This window comes from Protopterus annectens, chromosome 6.part0 (genome assembly GCF_019279795.1).
Source record: "Protopterus annectens isolate FY-2018-M chromosome 6.part0, PAN1.0, whole genome shotgun sequence".
In the NCBI taxonomy this organism is placed as follows: domain Eukaryota; kingdom Metazoa; phylum Chordata; order Ceratodontiformes; family Protopteridae; genus Protopterus; species Protopterus annectens.
The window spans coordinates 207,588,554-207,606,209 of NC_056737.1; positions in this window are offsets into that span (position 1 = coordinate 207,588,554).

Sequence of the window (17,656 nt, forward strand, 5' to 3'; positions counted from 1 at the left end):
TATGTAAATTTAGAGACATGCAAGATGTTTTAATAGAATGTTTTGTGTGTGGTATAAATAAAGATACCATGAGGAAAATTCTACTGCGTGATAGTGAATTAACACTGAGCAAAGCTATTAAATTTTGCCAGATACATGAGCTCACAGAAAAACATACAAATTTGCTTGCTGTAACTGCTATGTTGACATACAACTAAATGTTGACAGTGTGCAACAGAAATTTAAGACAACAAGGTCTCTTAAGTGTAAACCAGAAAGTTTTACCTCATTAACTCCCATTGTTAATTGTTGCAATTGTGGGGGCACTCATGAATCCAAATGAAAAAAGTATTTAGCTTATGGTTGGCAGTGACACAAATGCAAAAAGTAGAATAATGTCAAAAAGTTTTGCAAATCAGCACTGGTTAATAAGTTCATAGGTAGGTACTAGGCTATTGGCCCTAGGGCCTTTATAAGCCTAGCCAAAAAGGTACCCTTGGGTGAATTTCCTATCTCTCATCCAATAATCAAGAGTTTTCTTGAAGAGTGCTAATGAGGAGCTTTGTTTGATATAGATAGGTAGTTTGTTCCAGAGTATGGGACGTCTCTGGGCAGGAATTTATCCCCCCAGCATGTTCTGTTTATTGTGGTGACAAAGTTTAGGTCCTTAGAGCATGTAGCTCAGAGGGATTGGGATTTCTTTAAGTGGAACATGTCCAACAGCTCTGGGTTTGACATAGCTTTGTATGTTAGGCAGAGATCGCCTCTGAGTAGGCGATATGCGATAGAGTAAAGTTGGAGTTTTTTTGAGACAGTCTGTTAAGGGCATCTGTCTGAGGCCGGTAATCCTCTTTGTGAGTTATTTCTTCAACCTTTCCAGTTGTTGTAAATGTCTAGTGAGGTACATACCAAAAGGGGGCGCTGTATTCTATAATGGGTCTAATGCGTGACAAGTAGAGGGGAACAATGACCTCTTTTTTCCTGGATGAGAAACCTTTTATGATGAGGTGTGCCACATAGAAGGATTTCCTGACTACTGTGGTGATGTGATTATCAAAGGAGAGACTACTGTCCACCTGGGTCCCAAGGTCTCTTTATCACACTGTCAGTGTTAAGTAAACTACCGCCTATGTGGTAGTTCATGGGTACAGAGTTTTTACTAAAAGGGATGACAATGCACGTTTTGGCATTGAGCTTGAGGCCATGGCTTTGATACCAGGCATCTGTCTCACTGAGGCCTTTTTTTAGGATGTCCACATCGTTAGGAGTTTCAGTTATGGCTCCTAGTTTGCAATCATCTGCAGATTTCATTAGCCAAAGACCTTCTGTGTTAGCCTGTACTTCAGAGTAGTAGATACCAAACAGGAGAGGACCCAGGACTGAATCCTGTGGTACTCCACTTGTCACTGGTCTGAAGTCCGATTTGGAGTCTGCTACTTTCACAGTGTGGGTTCTGTCAGTGAGCCACTTGGCAACCCATCTTGTGACATAGGGATTTAAACCTAGTTTAATGAGTTTATCTATAATTCCAGAGTAGGGGATGGTGTCAAAAGCCTTGGCGAGAGGTAGATAGGCTGTGTGAACCACCTTACCCTCATCTACGGCTTTGGTGACCACTTCAAAGAAGTCTATCAGGTTTAGTAGACATGATCTGCCTTTTACAAACCCGAACTGAGTGGGGTCCAGAGTTTGGATATTACCAATGTCATTGTTTATAAGTTCCATGATGATACTTTCCATAGCCTTGCAGACCAGGCTCATCAGGCTAATGGGGCAGCAGTTCCTGGGGTCCATGGTGGCTCACCCTTTGTGAAGTGGGATAACTGTTGCTGTGCACAAAGCCTGAGGTGAAGCTATGATTGAACATGGTACTTAGGTGGGGTGCCAGTTCATTCTCTAGTTAGTGTAGAACGCAGCCTGGGATGTTGGAAGGTCCCATGGATGCAGTGTTCTTGGTTTGGAAAGTGTGTTTTTTACCTGTGCAGCCGTGATTACAAGAACTTTGCATTCTTTTGGTATAGAGATGAGCCCTTTAGCGGGTGAGAGGGAGGTAAAGTTAGCACTGAACCTATCTGCCAGGATGTTGGCAATTTCAGTTGGTTCTGTATATTTAGTCCCATTGTGCTGTAACTCAGAACAGATCTGAGTGTTGCCATTTGACATAGCTATAGAATGCTTTTTGGTTGTCTTTAGAATTAGTGGCAATTTTGTTTTCGTAACTAGCTTTGGAGGATTTTATGAGGGATCTCAGCTTCTTACTGAGGCTGACCAGGGAGTTCCTCCAATCATGGGATTTTACTCTTTTTTGCAAAAGTTTCTTTCTTCTGTTGTAGAGTTTGTTTATGGCAGGAGACCACTAGATTGGCTTCCTTTTTTTTGGAGGATAGCATCTTGGCTCTGTTAGGGATTGCACGATCCATGCACTCATGTAAGTGCTTATAAAGTGCATTTGTCTAGGATTCAGCAGTCTTACCCCTAGTGCCCATCTGCATGGGTCTCATGAAGTTTGCCACTTCTGTCTTAAGAAGCGTGAAGTTGGCTTTGGAGAATTTTTTTACAATAGTTTCCCTAATGGAGGGGTGGGGGCAGGATGTGTATGTCTAGAGTGATTAGCTAGTGGTCGGATCTGACCAACAAGGAATTGACCTGTGGTGTGGAACACCGGTTGCCCATGTTGGTAACGACCAGGTCTAGGATATTGCTGCCCCTGTTGAGGGTGTGGATAAGGTGATCCAAGGCATTAGAATTTATAAATTTCAGAAATCGTTGAGCAAAAGAGTTGGTACATGAGTCATTTTCCCAGTTAATGGTGGGGTAGTTGAAATCCCCCATTATTAGGGTGTTAGGTTGTACCCTAATATTTTCCAGTGTATTAAGAATGAGGAGTGGGAATCCTGGGGCATGGTGGGGGGATCTGTAGCAAGCTCCAATTTGGATTGCGGTCTTGCCCAGAGTTAGTTGCACTTGGATAATCTTGGATGCATTATGCTGAGCAGCTAGCCTGGAGGTGTGGATATCCTTAATGAATATGGACATGCCTCCACCTTTAGTGTTTCGGTCCAGGTTAGGTGGCCGAAAAGTGTGGTATGAATTATAGCCTGGTAATGCAGGGGTGCTCTCTGGAGCCTTGAACCAGGTCTCTGTCACTGCACAGATGTCAATGTTCTCCATTTTAAGGAGTGCCTCGAGTGAGTGCATTTTGAGGTTTAGACTTCTAGCATTGAGTAGCATTACCCTCAGATTTTGCTTGTCTGTACCTGTTACGGTGGTGAATTTGTCATTTAAACCTTGCCTAAAAAAGGCACTATAGGGGTGGCAAGAGCCTTAGCCAGTATCCAGAATCGCAAGGGTGACAGGTGCAGGCTATCTCTGGCAAAGCATCCTGGTCTGTTGAACATGTCATCCCAGGCAGACAGATACTGGATCCCCTTAGAATGACACCGGAAGCTTAGCCAATTGTTGAAGTCAATTATTTTGTCCTTGTACTTTGGTATCATTCTGGGTGATGGCAGGATGCTACTCAGGGCTAGGGTCATTCCTGCCTGGGCTACAAGACCGGACAGCTCCTCCATGTCTCTTTTCATGTAGTCCAGGGAGGTATGTGTCAGGTCATTCACACCAACATGGACAATAACAGAGTCATATTTGTACTTGTTGTGTACCTGAGTGCATGCATTATGTGGTGGATTCTGGCACCTGACAGGCAGCTGACAGTAACTTTCTCCTTGTTTAGCCTGGTGAGTGGAACATCAGTGTGCCTGACTATAGATTTACCTATGACTAGGGTGTTGGGTACATTGTTATGTCTTATGGGCTGTGGTTGAGTGGCACACTGAGGTTGTGGGCTATGTGTCATTTTGGGTTGTGTTGGGGGGTGGAAGTTGCTTGCATTTCTGCTTTGGAGGTCCCTGTTGCTTGGGCAGAATTTTATTGAGAACCTCCGTGAATATAGGTGTGTGTTTTGTGTATCTATGTGTGTGTTTTTGTGGTGTAGGTTTTGCAGGACTATGTGATGAGTGTGGTGTGATGCAAGTTTTTACCTTCTCCTCTTGATTGTCTGGTCCAGTCTTGGATGAAGAAAGCTTTGCTTCCAGTTTGGCTATATAAGTGCATCTCTCACAGGTTGTAGTGTTGGGTGGTAGGAGGAGATGGTTGTTTGTGTACATGAGGCAATTGCTGCATTGCCCCAAGATGCCCAGATTCATCAGGTAGACAGGAAAAAACACCAGGAGCAGACCGTTAGACATGCCTCGATAGGTGCTTATTTATTAAGTACTAAAAACTGTTTTCCTCTAGAAAAATGAGGAAAGTTGAGTGATATAGTAATTTATGGCTTATTTAGTTCTTACAATGAGTTATGAACAAGTGCTGAGTTCAAGGAAACAAATTTGATTGCTAAAACTAAAAAACAGGCTAGTTCTAAGGGAAAATTTGAAGTGCAGACTTTATGGCACTGGGAATAGTTTAACCCTAGTTAAACGGTGATGCATAAAGTGTTTTTTTTTTCAGATAAGCTACCTAGTGCTTACCACTCCTACTGATAAGCTAGAAGGCTTCCCTCCAACATAGAAAGGCTTAGGGGCTCAGAAACTTACAAACAGTCCTAGATGCAGCAAATGTGTATCTGGACTAGACTACTTACAGGAAAGGCAGGAAACAAGCTTAGAAATTATTACTTGCAGGAAAGGCAGGAAACAAGCTTAGAATTTTTTTTTTGTAAAGTGGAAAGGGAGAAAGGAGGAGCAGAACATAATTCAAGGTTAAGAAACTAAGTGGGTTGGCCTTCTCAAATGTTCTCCCTATATTAGGAGGAGTGTCTCAGATCAAATTTACAGTAGGGGTGGGCAGCTGCAAAGCCACCAAGTATAAGAACAGGATACCAATAGCGAGGGAGGGTGGAAAATAAAAATCAGAACAAACAAACCCAAACAGATGCTTAACAAATGCAGAAAATATTTAGTTAAAGCCTCACACACAGTGAAAGTAGCTAGAAAAGTATGCAGCACACAATAAAAATGCTATAAATAACTCTTAAAAATAAGCAAAAAACAGGATACATACTGTTATATATCACAGATCAGTTTGCTCAGTGCCCTTCCTCTGATTAGCTCAATGTTAAATGGCAGAAACACTCACAAGTTAACTTCTTAAGTAACAGAAAGTTGAAACTTGAAACAACTTTAAAAAAAGCTCGAAAGAACCCAATGAGGTGCTTACTCCAAGCCGTAGTCCAGATAACCCCAGTCAGCCAATGACCATAAACACTTCCCTCTCCCTGAAATGCAAGAATGGCTTTGGCAAAACTAAGATGGTCTGGAACATGTGCTCAGGCACACAGCCTCTACAAACAAACAACTAGGCCCAACACACAAGCCTGAATATGGACAATGCTACAACTACCGGCAGTACTTGGGTAGAAAAAAACTGCAGAAATGTTTATCACAGCAGAAAAGCAGCAGTGAGCCTTTAAATGAAAGTTTTAAACAGATAAAGGAGCAAGAAGACTCTAGAGAATGCTTTTAACTGCAAACAAATAAGTTATATGATACACTCCTTGGCAGAAAATCAGAATAAACAAACCCAAACAGATGCTTAACAAATGTAGAAAATGTCCAGTTAATATCTCACACACAGTGAAACTAGCTAGAAAAGTATGTAGCAGACAGTAATAGTGCTATAAACAACTCATAAAAATAAGCAAAAAAGCAGGATACTTAATGTTATATATCACAGATCAAGTTTGCTCAGTAGCCTTCCCCTGATTAGCTCAGTAAGATTAATCCGAAGTAAGCATTAAATCAAATCAAGACTTTGACAAACTCAAATGGCAATGATGAATCTTTTTATGTTAATGGTGTTTCTGTGGTTGGTGTAACTGTCAACACAGTAAATTCAAGCGTGTCAGCAAAGAGTAAAATATTTTGTACTGTGCAAATTAATGGGAAACCAACACAACTCAGAGTAGATACCCAATCCAAATGCAATGTCATATTAGTAAAAGTTTACGCAAAAGTAAAAGCTGGAGAGTGTTTTTACTCCACGAAGTGTACAAAGTTAGTTGCTTATAGTAGTGAAGAAATTCAGACAAATGGCACTGTAGTCCTTTCTTGCCTTTTTGCCAGCAACAGCTATGACTTGCAGTTCTATGTAGCTCACAGAGATGTATAGTCATTGCTAGGCCTCGAAGACAGCCTATGTATGCATTTGATTTTGCTCAGTAAAGAAGTCCATCATTTAAACATGAATGAAAATGATAGTTTTTTTACAACATATTTTCAAAGAGTATGCTGATCTCTTCACAGATAAACATGGTACACTTCCAGTTACATATTACATGAAGCGGAACCATGAGATAAACTCAGTTGTTCGACCACCACATAAGATTCCAGTCATAATGCAAAGTAAAGTTAAAGCAGAATTAGACAGAGTGGTAATCTCTGGTGTTCTCACTCGTGTCAGAACCTACTAAATGGGTATTGTCTATGGTAGTAGTCTATAAGTAAAGCTCAGATGTTATTCGAATATGTAGTGATCCTCGTGACTTAAACAGAGGTCTCAAATGTCCTCATCACCCAATGCATACAGTAGAGGAGGTAGCAGCATTAATGCCAAATTCCACTGTTTTCTCAGTTCTAGATGGTAAGAACTCCTTTGTCAAATTTTGTTGGATCAGAAATTGTCTTTATTAAAGACTTTTAGCACACCATTTGGGAGATATACATTTTTGAGGATACCATTTGGGATCAGTTCTGCCAGCAAAGTATTCCAGCATGCCGCGAAACAAATATTTGTTGGATATCCTTGTGCCATTATAGTTGATGACATTATCATCAGAGGCAATGGTGAAAAAAAAAAATAACAGAAACCTTAGAAAAGTTTTAGATCATGGCCGTGAAGTCAACCTCAAGCTAAATCATTTGAAATCTCAATTCAAATTGAATGAAGTTGCCTATGTTGGTCACATGTTCACAAGTTCAGGCCTTCAATCTGATCCATCGAAGGTAATGACAAGCGATGAAATGCCAGTTCCAGAGAATGTGACATCTTTACAGTGTTTCCTGGGTACGATTAACTCTTTGGAAAAGTTCATTCCTAACCTTAGTGAGCTTTCTACACTGTTACATGAGTTAACATGAAAAGATATAAAATGGTCTTGGTATAAGCAGCATCAAGAAGCATTTGATGCTTTGAAACAGAGAATTTCCAGTCTGTGACTCTTACTTGTGATGCTTCGCAAATTTTGTCTTGGCGTAGCATGTCTTAAGGAAGGCATTCCAGTTGCATATGCATCTCATATTCTGGCTCAAACAGAAATGAACTATGCACAAATAGAAAAAGAGCTTCTTGAAGTTGTGATTGCATGTTCCAAATTCAATGACTATACGTACAGCAGATCAATTCAGATCAAAACAGATCATCTGTAATGATTTTGAACAAACCACTACATGCCGCTCCAGCAAGACTGCAGCTTATGATGTTAAGATTGCAAAAATACAATTTCAGTATTGTCTACAACAAAAGCAAACATGTGTCTTGCAGATGCTTTATCTTTAGCTCCCAGAAAGACAGCTGAGGAGCATGAAAATGAGACAACAGATTTCAAAGTTATGGAAGTTAAATGTATTTCATCATCATGGTTTGATGAGTTAATAAACCGTACTCCTAAAGACTCAGTTTTTCAAAGACTGTGTCACATAATTAAAAAAAGGATGGCCAACATGTCATACATGTTTGCCACTTCAACAGTATTTCCCATACAACACATTTTGGAAGATGGTATCATTATGAAAGATACGAAAGTGGTAGTTCCTAAATCATTGCAAAAGGAATACATAACAATCCTGTACAGAGGTCACCCAGGCACTCAATCAACTAAAAGTAGGGCAAGGGATATCATGTTTTGGCTCTCAATGTCCAAAGATATTTAAAGAGAGACACTTTCCTGTTCAGTCTGCAACAGCAGTAAACCTCGTCAGCAGAAAGAACTTCTTCAACTGCACCCAATCTGTGATTTATCATGGTCCAGAGTTGCTGTAGACATTTTTGAATGGAATGGGTGAAACTATCTGGTACTAGTTGACTTGTATTTGGGTTGATTCAAAGTTGATTTACTTCTCAATTTATCATCTATCACAGTGAATAGAAAATTAAAGAGGCATTTCTCAGTTCATGGCAGTCTGCATAAAGTCATATCAGATAACGGTGCACAATTTACTAGTCAACATTTTAAAGAACTTGCTAGACCTTGGAACTTCATTCATGTAACCAGTAGCCCAGAATATCCACAAGCTAATGGCTTAGCTGAATTTGCAGTTCGTAATGCATAGAATTTGATGGAAAAGTCCAAACGGGAAGGAACCAATGTATTTCTCAGTATAATAAATGTTCAAAACACTCCAGGTGACCAGACGCCTGATTAACCTGCTCAAAGACTGATGTCAAGACAAACATGAACAACTCCTCCAATCGACAAATGGCTGTTAGTGCCAATTGCAAAGAGCAATGAAGTAGTCAAAGCTCAACTATCGAAAAAACTAATTTGCAAAAGGTATACTATGACATTACCAGTAAACCTCTTCGACCATTATTGGGAGGTGAAGTTGTCCGAGTGCAAACTTCAAAAGGTCATAATTGCATGGGAATCATAAGATATTTGTGTTGAACCAAGGTATTACCTAAGTCAGTCCGAAGGTGTCAACTTCAGAAGAATTCACAGACACTTTTTGCCTGTCTCAGAGCCATAGACTGTGTGCACTAGTGATTCCAGTTCCTTAACTAAATCACTAACTGATCGAGTTTCAGAAAGTGGACAGTCTTGTTCATATAATGCTAATATACCAAATGATGTTTCTGTGTCTAATAAATCTCTTGAGACAGATCATATTACTAATAATGCTCAAAATTTATATGTGACAAGGGCAGGAAGTGTCTACAAACCTAATCCTAGATATGTACAGTAAATTGCATTTGTAGTCAGATAGCTAATGTTGAATTGTTTATACAATGTCTAATTCTTGTAAGTGTCTCACGAAATGTCAATGCAGATTTGCGCATGTATTTACAATGGACACAATAAAAAGAGAGAGAGTGTAGAACAGCGTGCTAAGCAATGCTTTCTGTACCTTATCAGCCACTGTAGCTTAAGGGTCTTTCCAGGTTGGGGGACGGTATTAAGCCAGTTGTACCAAGCATGTGTTACAAGTAAGATGTTGAGTTTTCATGCAGAAGCAGTTATGTCAGATGTATAATAAACTTTCTGTTAAACTGTCATCATGCCTTCACTCATCATTCAACATGTGTTAAAACAAATCTTTTATGCCATTTATTCAGTTAGGTATTCGAATATTTCATTCATCTAAGTGTCACAATTTTTCTTTAAATCCTTTTGCTTCCATTTCAGGTAAGAGTCTGTCATCACAATATAAAATCACACATTTTATTTTAGCTTCATATTTGTAAAAACAGAGAATGACTCATTTAGACTTAACATGCTATGACCATTTAGTAAGTATAGATAATTGTTATTCCACATTTAATAATATATGTACCACCACCTTTAGCTTTGTCCCTAATTGTAGTTAAACCTTGAACAAGAATGAAGGCTTCCTTTTTCTCTATCATACTTTTTTTTTTTCGAATTACCAGTTTAGAAATTGGATGAATGTTTTAAGAGTAATGCTTTATGGCATTCAATGTTGAGGCAGATGGAGTCTAAATTTGACTTGGCAAGTTTCCTTGTTCTGCATATTTGGATGTCATACTGCCATTTATGTGTCATTACCTAATAATAAATGTCTATACCTTTGGTGTTTAGGATATCTCGAATGCTGATTCTGTTCAGGGGGCTACATGTTTTCATTATGTGGCTACATGAAGCTGTTTTTTACCTTGGGCTGGTATTTTCCATTATCATGCCTGATCTGAGACCGGGAATGGATGTTTGCTTTGTTGTCTTAATGCATTATTCATGATGTTCTTCATGTTTCACTGTTGCAGTCATTACATTTGGATTATCTGCTTGCAGGTAGCACTCAGTCGGCCTGATTAACAAAGTCTTGGGTCCCGCATCGGTTGCTGTCCCTTCTTTCATGAAGTCAGGTCATCAGGGGTATAAAACATGCAGCCAATGCCATTACATCAGTCTTTCTTGCCGTGCGGTGCTCGAAGCAGAAGCAGTTTGCAAGTGCCGGTCGACCGACTCCTGAAATTTTCATTTTCGAGTTTCAGAACCAAAGTCTTCATCTAAAGCTAAGTACCCCATTGGGGAAACTTCTTGCTCCTTACCGATGTCAGTAAAAGTTAATAATTGCATTACTTGTGGAAAGCAAATACCTCATAAAGATTTTCATCCATACTGTATTCCTTGCCTAGGCCCTGACCACGATGTACCTTGCTGTCGGTTTTGTGCTTTATTTAATCAGCACACTATCCGTCGTCGGTATATTTTCACCTCTAAATATTTTGGTTCTCGGTTTAATTATCCAGAAATGTCATTGGTTAGCCATCTGACTACCGGGATTCCAAAAAAACACAAAGATAAAGACAGACACAGGCCACCGAGGTCCAAAATTGCCAACAATGCTTCTCCTAAGCCAGTCGCCAGTTTGCCAGTACTCAGTGAAGCGCTTTCACAGGCCCTGATACCTGCTACTTCTGATTCGCAGGCCTCTACTGAGACCCATTTGGAGTCCGGTATGCCACGAGATGCTTCAACTATGGAACCCGCGGATGTCTCTACCTTGGATGTGTCCGGAGCTGCTATGCAGGCACCGGCTTCTGAGGGTGTATTCAGACCTATGGACTTGCATATTAAACCGAACCCTCCTTCTTTACTTAGGCCTATATCTCGATCCATGCCTAAAAAACGATGCCCAGGCCACATGCTCAGGCCTCTATGCCTTAAAAAGAAATGATAAGAATGGCTGAAGATCTAATAACTCTAATCAGTGGTAGCCAACCCCCCCCCCCCTCTAAGAGGCCTAGGACCGAAGTTGATTATGAATCTCCTGATCAGGATTCTGTTTTTTTCTAATACTTCTGATGATCTGGATTTGCCCTTATCTACTTATGAAGATTCTGATGCAGAGGACACCATTCCCTCTGCTTCCCCTCCTGAGGAATTTTCTTTTGGGGAAACCTTACATACTCAAAGGGAGCATTTCCACTGGGAAAGCCAGGATTTTTCTGATTCAAAAAAGAGGCTTAGGGATTTCCTTCTCCTACCTCAGCATAGGCCTTTAGCTATTCCTCCTGTACTAGACATTGTTGATGATGCTTTTTCAGAATTGAGTTTGGATCCTGATTGTTAGAAAAATATGTATTTGAACATGTGTAAAGTGCTAGTTTAAAAGCAAATAGTATATAATGCATTTTATTCTATTTACAATATGGCAATAAGAATGATTTTACATGTAATTGCTTGAAGCTTTGGAGCTGCAGTGTATTTGAACTCTGACCCTGGCAGTAGCCAGCTTAGCAAGCTTATGTTTTTCACTAATGATTATCTGCTGGGTCAGGAAATTAAATGTATAAGGCATTGAGAATCTTCTTCCTTCCTCTGGGATAATTGGCCTTGTGAATGTTACCAAGATAAAGACACAGCTGCTGAAGTAATGTTGCAAGAAGAACAAAGAAGTGTATTACAAGATTGAACCAACTATTGTATTTGAACAGGCCTGAAACCTTGAAAGAGTAACATTTACAGAAAGACATTATAACTAACCAGGTGTTTTGCAAGGCTGTATTATTCCCATTGGAAAACTTTTTAAAATGTATAACATCAGCTTTTCTTATGAATAGAATATTGTAGACCATAGTGATGTAGGTGCCCTGTGACTAACCACGTCAGTAAGGTGGGCACAGCTTGAATGTAAGACTGTATAAAATTGTGTATTTCCTGCATCATGTCAGACAAAACTCTGTACTTGTATGTTTTTTGCCTCCTGGTGTACACTAGTAAACTTTTGCATCTGAGCCTCCTGTGTTGTTATCATTGTTTTTATTTAACAGTTTGGTCCTTCGGTAAACGGAAGCCCTCAGACAGCTACAGATCAGAGTGTACTGGTGGTCGAATACTGCGCAGGAGAAGCTACCGAAACGGTTCTTCTTGAAATACAAAGACCACCGACTGAATTGTCGTTTTGAGAGGCTGGCCACTTTCTGATCTGTGGCCGAAGAGCGGTCTCGAACTGGTCAACTCAGGAGGCTCAGGTAGGAAGATATTTGCCTTTTTTCTGTTTTAGATCAGGGACTAAGTTACAGTAAATGTCATTGTCAGAGATTTGTTATACAGATCAGGGACAAAAGGAAATTACTGTATATTTTGTCAGAGATCAGGGAAACAGAATAAGGTAGGCAGTTATTCTAGCTAAACTGTGTAAGGAACTGAAATACCACGTGGTGAAAAGGGTTACGTAACATTTTCTTTTAGAATGGGAAATCAGTGCACTAAAAACTCGCAAGATCTGCCCCTAACTGATGACGCAAAATATATGCAATTACAACGGGCTGATAATGTAAGGTATTATACAAAATGGGTTAATAAGTACGGATTTGACTGTAAATTAAATAAGATTTCATTAGTTAAACTTTTAAAACAGCTTAAATCTGATGCAAAAGGTCAGGCAAAAAAACAACAGCGATTAGGCATTCCTCAGGCACACAGGTGGATTGAGGAAGTAAACCGAAGGGAACAAAAAACTAAAAATGCTAAGACGTTATTTTTAGATAAAGAGGATAATAATACAGTAATAGCGACGGCTCCTCCTCCTCCGCCCCATCCAATGCCTTTTTCAGGATATGAAGCAGGAGGACAAGCTGGTCCACCTCCACATTATCCTGTAGTCACAAGAGCACTAAAACCATTTGTTAGAGATCCTATTAAAACTAGGTCCCGGACATGTAAAACACTTGGGAACACAGACTTATATCAAGTAGGGAGAAACACACTAGAAGAGAGTGAGGAAGAAATCTGTCCACTAATCAAGGTACCAAATCCTCAGGCAGGACAGGAAGGGCAGGACCCAACTCTTCTAGTATATAGACCATGGACACCGGAAGATATTCGGAAAGCTACAGTGGGAATCCCTCATCCAAAAGTTAATTACACAAAGTTTTTACAAGATTTGCAAGGTATGAGATTAAGTTACCACTTGAATGGGGAAGAAGTAGAAAAAGTAGTTAGACAAATTGTGGGTCCAGACTGGCACATGATTTGTGGCACCTGGAATCCTTGTAATGCAGAGCTTAAACCACTCCCACATAGTGACGCAGAACTAGACAACAGAGTGAAAGGTCTTACAGACCGAATTTCTGAAAAATGGAAACCTAGAGCAGATTGGACTTGCATTAATCAATGCATACAACAGGAGAATGAAACTGTAGATGGGTACTATGGTAGATTATTGGAATGTTTCAATAACCATAGTGGTATGGCTATTCCTGAAAATCAGACACATGATACCCATTATGAACAGCAACTGAAAAATGAGTTTTTGAAAGGTTGCATTGCACCTATCAGTAGCTTTATTACAAAGCATATGATAGATCATCAAACAAGTAGGCTACAAGCCTTACTTGAATATGCTAGACATGCTGAAAGACACTTTAATAGTAAAAAGAAAAAGAAGACACAAGTCTTCACAGCTGAAGACGGAGCTGAGGTCTTTGTAGTACAGTCAGGTAAAAAGGGTAAGAAAAATACCCAGGGAAATAGACAATCTGACAAAAGGTCAGAAGATTTTAAAGAGAGAAAAAAGAAATGTGAGTGAGTGCTTTAAGTGCGGAAAGAAAGGACACTTAGCAAGGGATTGCAGGCTAAATAAAAAGGTGACTACAGAAAACAAAGGTGATGAGGACTGACTATATGATAGTGATGAAAGTCAGAAATCATCAGGAAAGCCAAACAAACAAAGGGCAAATGTAAATGTAGTGGAAGGAACAGAGGAAGTGCAAGCAGATGTAGAGGATGAAGAAAGTGAAATTCTAAATTTGGCATTACTGAGCTTGGAGCTCTATCTGGCAGACACAAAACCGGAAGTTACACTTGTAGTGGAAGGAAGGGAAGTAAAATTCTTGTGTGACTCAGGAGCATCACGAACTTTGATACACCCCTCAAAGTTACCAGAAAATTCCGAATTACCTGATTATATATTAGTGAAAGCAGCAAATGGACAGCTATATAGGGAGCCACTTTCCCATGATATAGCAATAACTGACCCAGTTTCAGGTATGACTCAGAAAAGTAAAATTGTAGTTTCTGCAAAATGTCCAGTAAACTTACTGGGAAGAGATCTTATGCAGATATTTGGCATAGCGGTAGTTCCCACTATGCAGGGTATGGAGGCACAAAGACAAATGGATACTTTTGTGGTGCGACCGGAGGGTGAAACTTTTTACTGGTACAGCCAGGACCTAGTTACGACTGGTCCAGGGGCAGTAACCGAGGGACTGATGAATGTAGCCATCAGTAAGGCCCCCTCCCTTGACACTGACCAACAGCATTTGTTACATTGTACTCTATACTACTGTAGCATGCCAGGACCTGATAAAGAATATGAGCAAGAATTATTCAAAAATCCTGCTAACAGATTAGTATTACGAACCTTGTATTGGGATACTGAGGGAAACAGTGTGGTAAGCTGTTCATTACCTCAGGAATTCATGACACTGTACAAATCTAATAGACTACCACATGTCAGCTTGACAAAGAATAAGGATGTGAGATGGGCAGACTTAGGAGAAAAAGTAACAAGATGGGAAAAACAAACTGAGTTAGAATTATCAGAGCAGGGAATACAAAAACAGAAATTGAATTGGCTAACACAGACACATCCAGCTGTACACTTACAAACTAGTGAAGACAGCTGATTAGCATTCTTATTAGAAGAAAAAGAAAAAGCCTTGTGTGACATACCAAACATTCTTTGGTCAACAGGTAAATCAGATGTAGGACTTATTCAAACAGCAGGACCAGTAATTATTACACCAAAATCAGCATTTAGACCACAGAAAAGACAATACCCCTTGAGGAAAGATACAGAGCAAGGAATCAAGCCTATAATAGCAGCATTACTCAACGAAGGTGTACTGGTAGAATCTCTTGGTTCACCATGTAACACCCCTCTATTTCCTGTTAAAAAAGCAAACGGGGAATGTCGGATGGTACAGGATTTACAAGCTGTAAACAATGCAATAATACCTAGAGCACCTATGGTGCCAGACCCACACACCTTGTTGAATGATTTGAAGCCACAACAAAAATATTTCACTGTGGTAGATATAAGTAATGCTTTCTTTTCAATACCTATACATCCTGATAGCCAGTATTGGTTTGCATTTACATTCCAGGGTAAAAGATATACCTATACTCGGCTACCACAGGGATATTGTGAAAGTCCAACAATATTTGCACAAGAAATGGCAAGCAACCTGGCAGGGTTTACCCCAACAGGAGGTAGTCAGATTCTACTTTATGTAGATGACATCTTGCTAGCAGCCCCTACCCAGCATCAATGCAGAGAGGATACGATAGCATTATTGAAATTTTTAGCAGCACAAGGGCACAAAGTAAACAAAAGTAAGTTACAAATTTGGAGAAAACAGGTTAGATACCTAGGATATGTAATATCCAATGAAGGTAGAATATTAGATGAAGACAGAAAAACAGCGATTTTACAGGCACCTAAACCAGCAACCAAGAAGGAAATGATGTCCTTCTTGGGAACAACTATTTTTTGTCGAAGCTGGATATCAAACTATGCTTTAGAATCTGCTCCACTGGCTGATTTAATATATAAAACACCAATGGCAGCACAAGATGTACTACAATGGACACCTGAAGCAGAAACAGCTTTCTGCAGACTAAAACAATTGATAGCTTCATCATTAGTTTTAGGACTTCCAAATTACCATAAAAGATTTTTTCAGACCGTAGATTGTAAACAGGGATACATGACGTCAGTTCTGACGCGACAGCATGGGGATAGGCAACGCCCCATAGCTTACTATTCATCACAGCTAGACCCAGTGGCACGATCGTTGCCTCACTGTGTGCAAGCAGTAGTCGCAGTTGCAATGGCAGTACAGGCTTCAGTCTCAGTGGTATTATTTCATCCTCTCACATTGAGAGTGCCTCATGCAGTCGCGATAATTTTACTACAAGAAAAAATAGCATATCTATCTCCTGCTAGACATCTTTCATGTATGACCATACTGCTGAGCCAACCTCATATGGTAATTGAACGTTGTACAACATTAAACCCATCAACATTACTTCCGACTCCTGTGGATGGCACACCACACAGTTGCCTGCAGGAAATTGAGCAAATAACTTTGCCCAGACAAGACCTCACTGATATGCCCTTGGATGATGCCGAGGTGACATTTTATGTGGACGGTTCATGCAGAAAGGGTCCTACAGGGAAAAATCTAGTAGGGTATGCAGTAGTCACAGATACAGAGATTTTAGAAGCCCAACCTTTACAGCATAACCTGTCTGCTCAAGCAGCAGAACTGATAACCTTAACACGGGCCTGTACTCTAGAGAAAGATAAATGTGTGAACATATATACTGACAGTCAGTATGCATTCTCTACAGTGCATGTTTTTGCACAGCAATGGAAAAATAGGGGAATGATAACATCTAATGGTAAACCGATTAATCATGCGCAACTTATTTTGAATTTGTTAGATTCCATTCAGTTGCCTACTAAAGTAGCTATTTGTAAATGTTTAGCTCATACAAAACAACAAGATAGAATTTCAAAAGGAAATGCAAAAGCTGATGCAGCTGCAAAGCAAGCAGCCTCAGACTCAGAAACTTTACTTTTAACCGAGGAATTACAACCCTCTGAGATTTTAGATCTAGAAATGTTAAAAACAATGCAGACACTAACTACGAAAGTAGAGAAACAGAAATGGGAGAAACGAGGTGCAATCCTCGAAAATGGACTGTATATCTCCAAAGAGAAAAAAACAATATTGCCGTCTAATTTATTTAGATATGCAGCTTTGTTGAGCCATGAGCCGTGCCATGTCTCAACAGGGGGGATGGTACAGTTAGTAAATCGAATATTCCAAACATATGGATTCACAAACTTTACACAAAAATTTAGTGCAGCATGTCATATCTGTAACAAACATCATGCACAAGGAGCATTCAAACCCAAGCAAGGGAGTTTTCCTACACCACCATATCCATTCCACACTATTTGTATGGATTTCATAGAATTGAATAAATGTGAAGGGAAAAAATACTGTTTAGTAATTATAGACATGTTTTCCAAATGGGTAGAAGCTTTTCCAACTAAAAATCCAGATGCAGCAACAGTGGCAAAAGCCCTAATTAAAGAAATAATTCCTAGATTTGGCATACCGGAAAGAATCAATGGGACACATTTTGTTAATCAGACGATTCACCAACTCGGGAGATTCTTTGGGATCTCCTTGAAGAATCATTGTGCTTACCACCCACAGTCTGCAGGACTGGTGGAAAGGTACAATGGAATTTTAAAAAGCAAGTTGAGGAAGTTAGTAAATGAAACACAGAAGAATTGGATTTGCTGTTTGCCTTTGGCACTGCTGAGCATGAGAACAGTTCCAAATGTAAAGGGTTTGACCCCCTTTGAAGTGATATTTGGAAGGGCATATTATGTGCCACAGTGGAAAGCTCTCATGC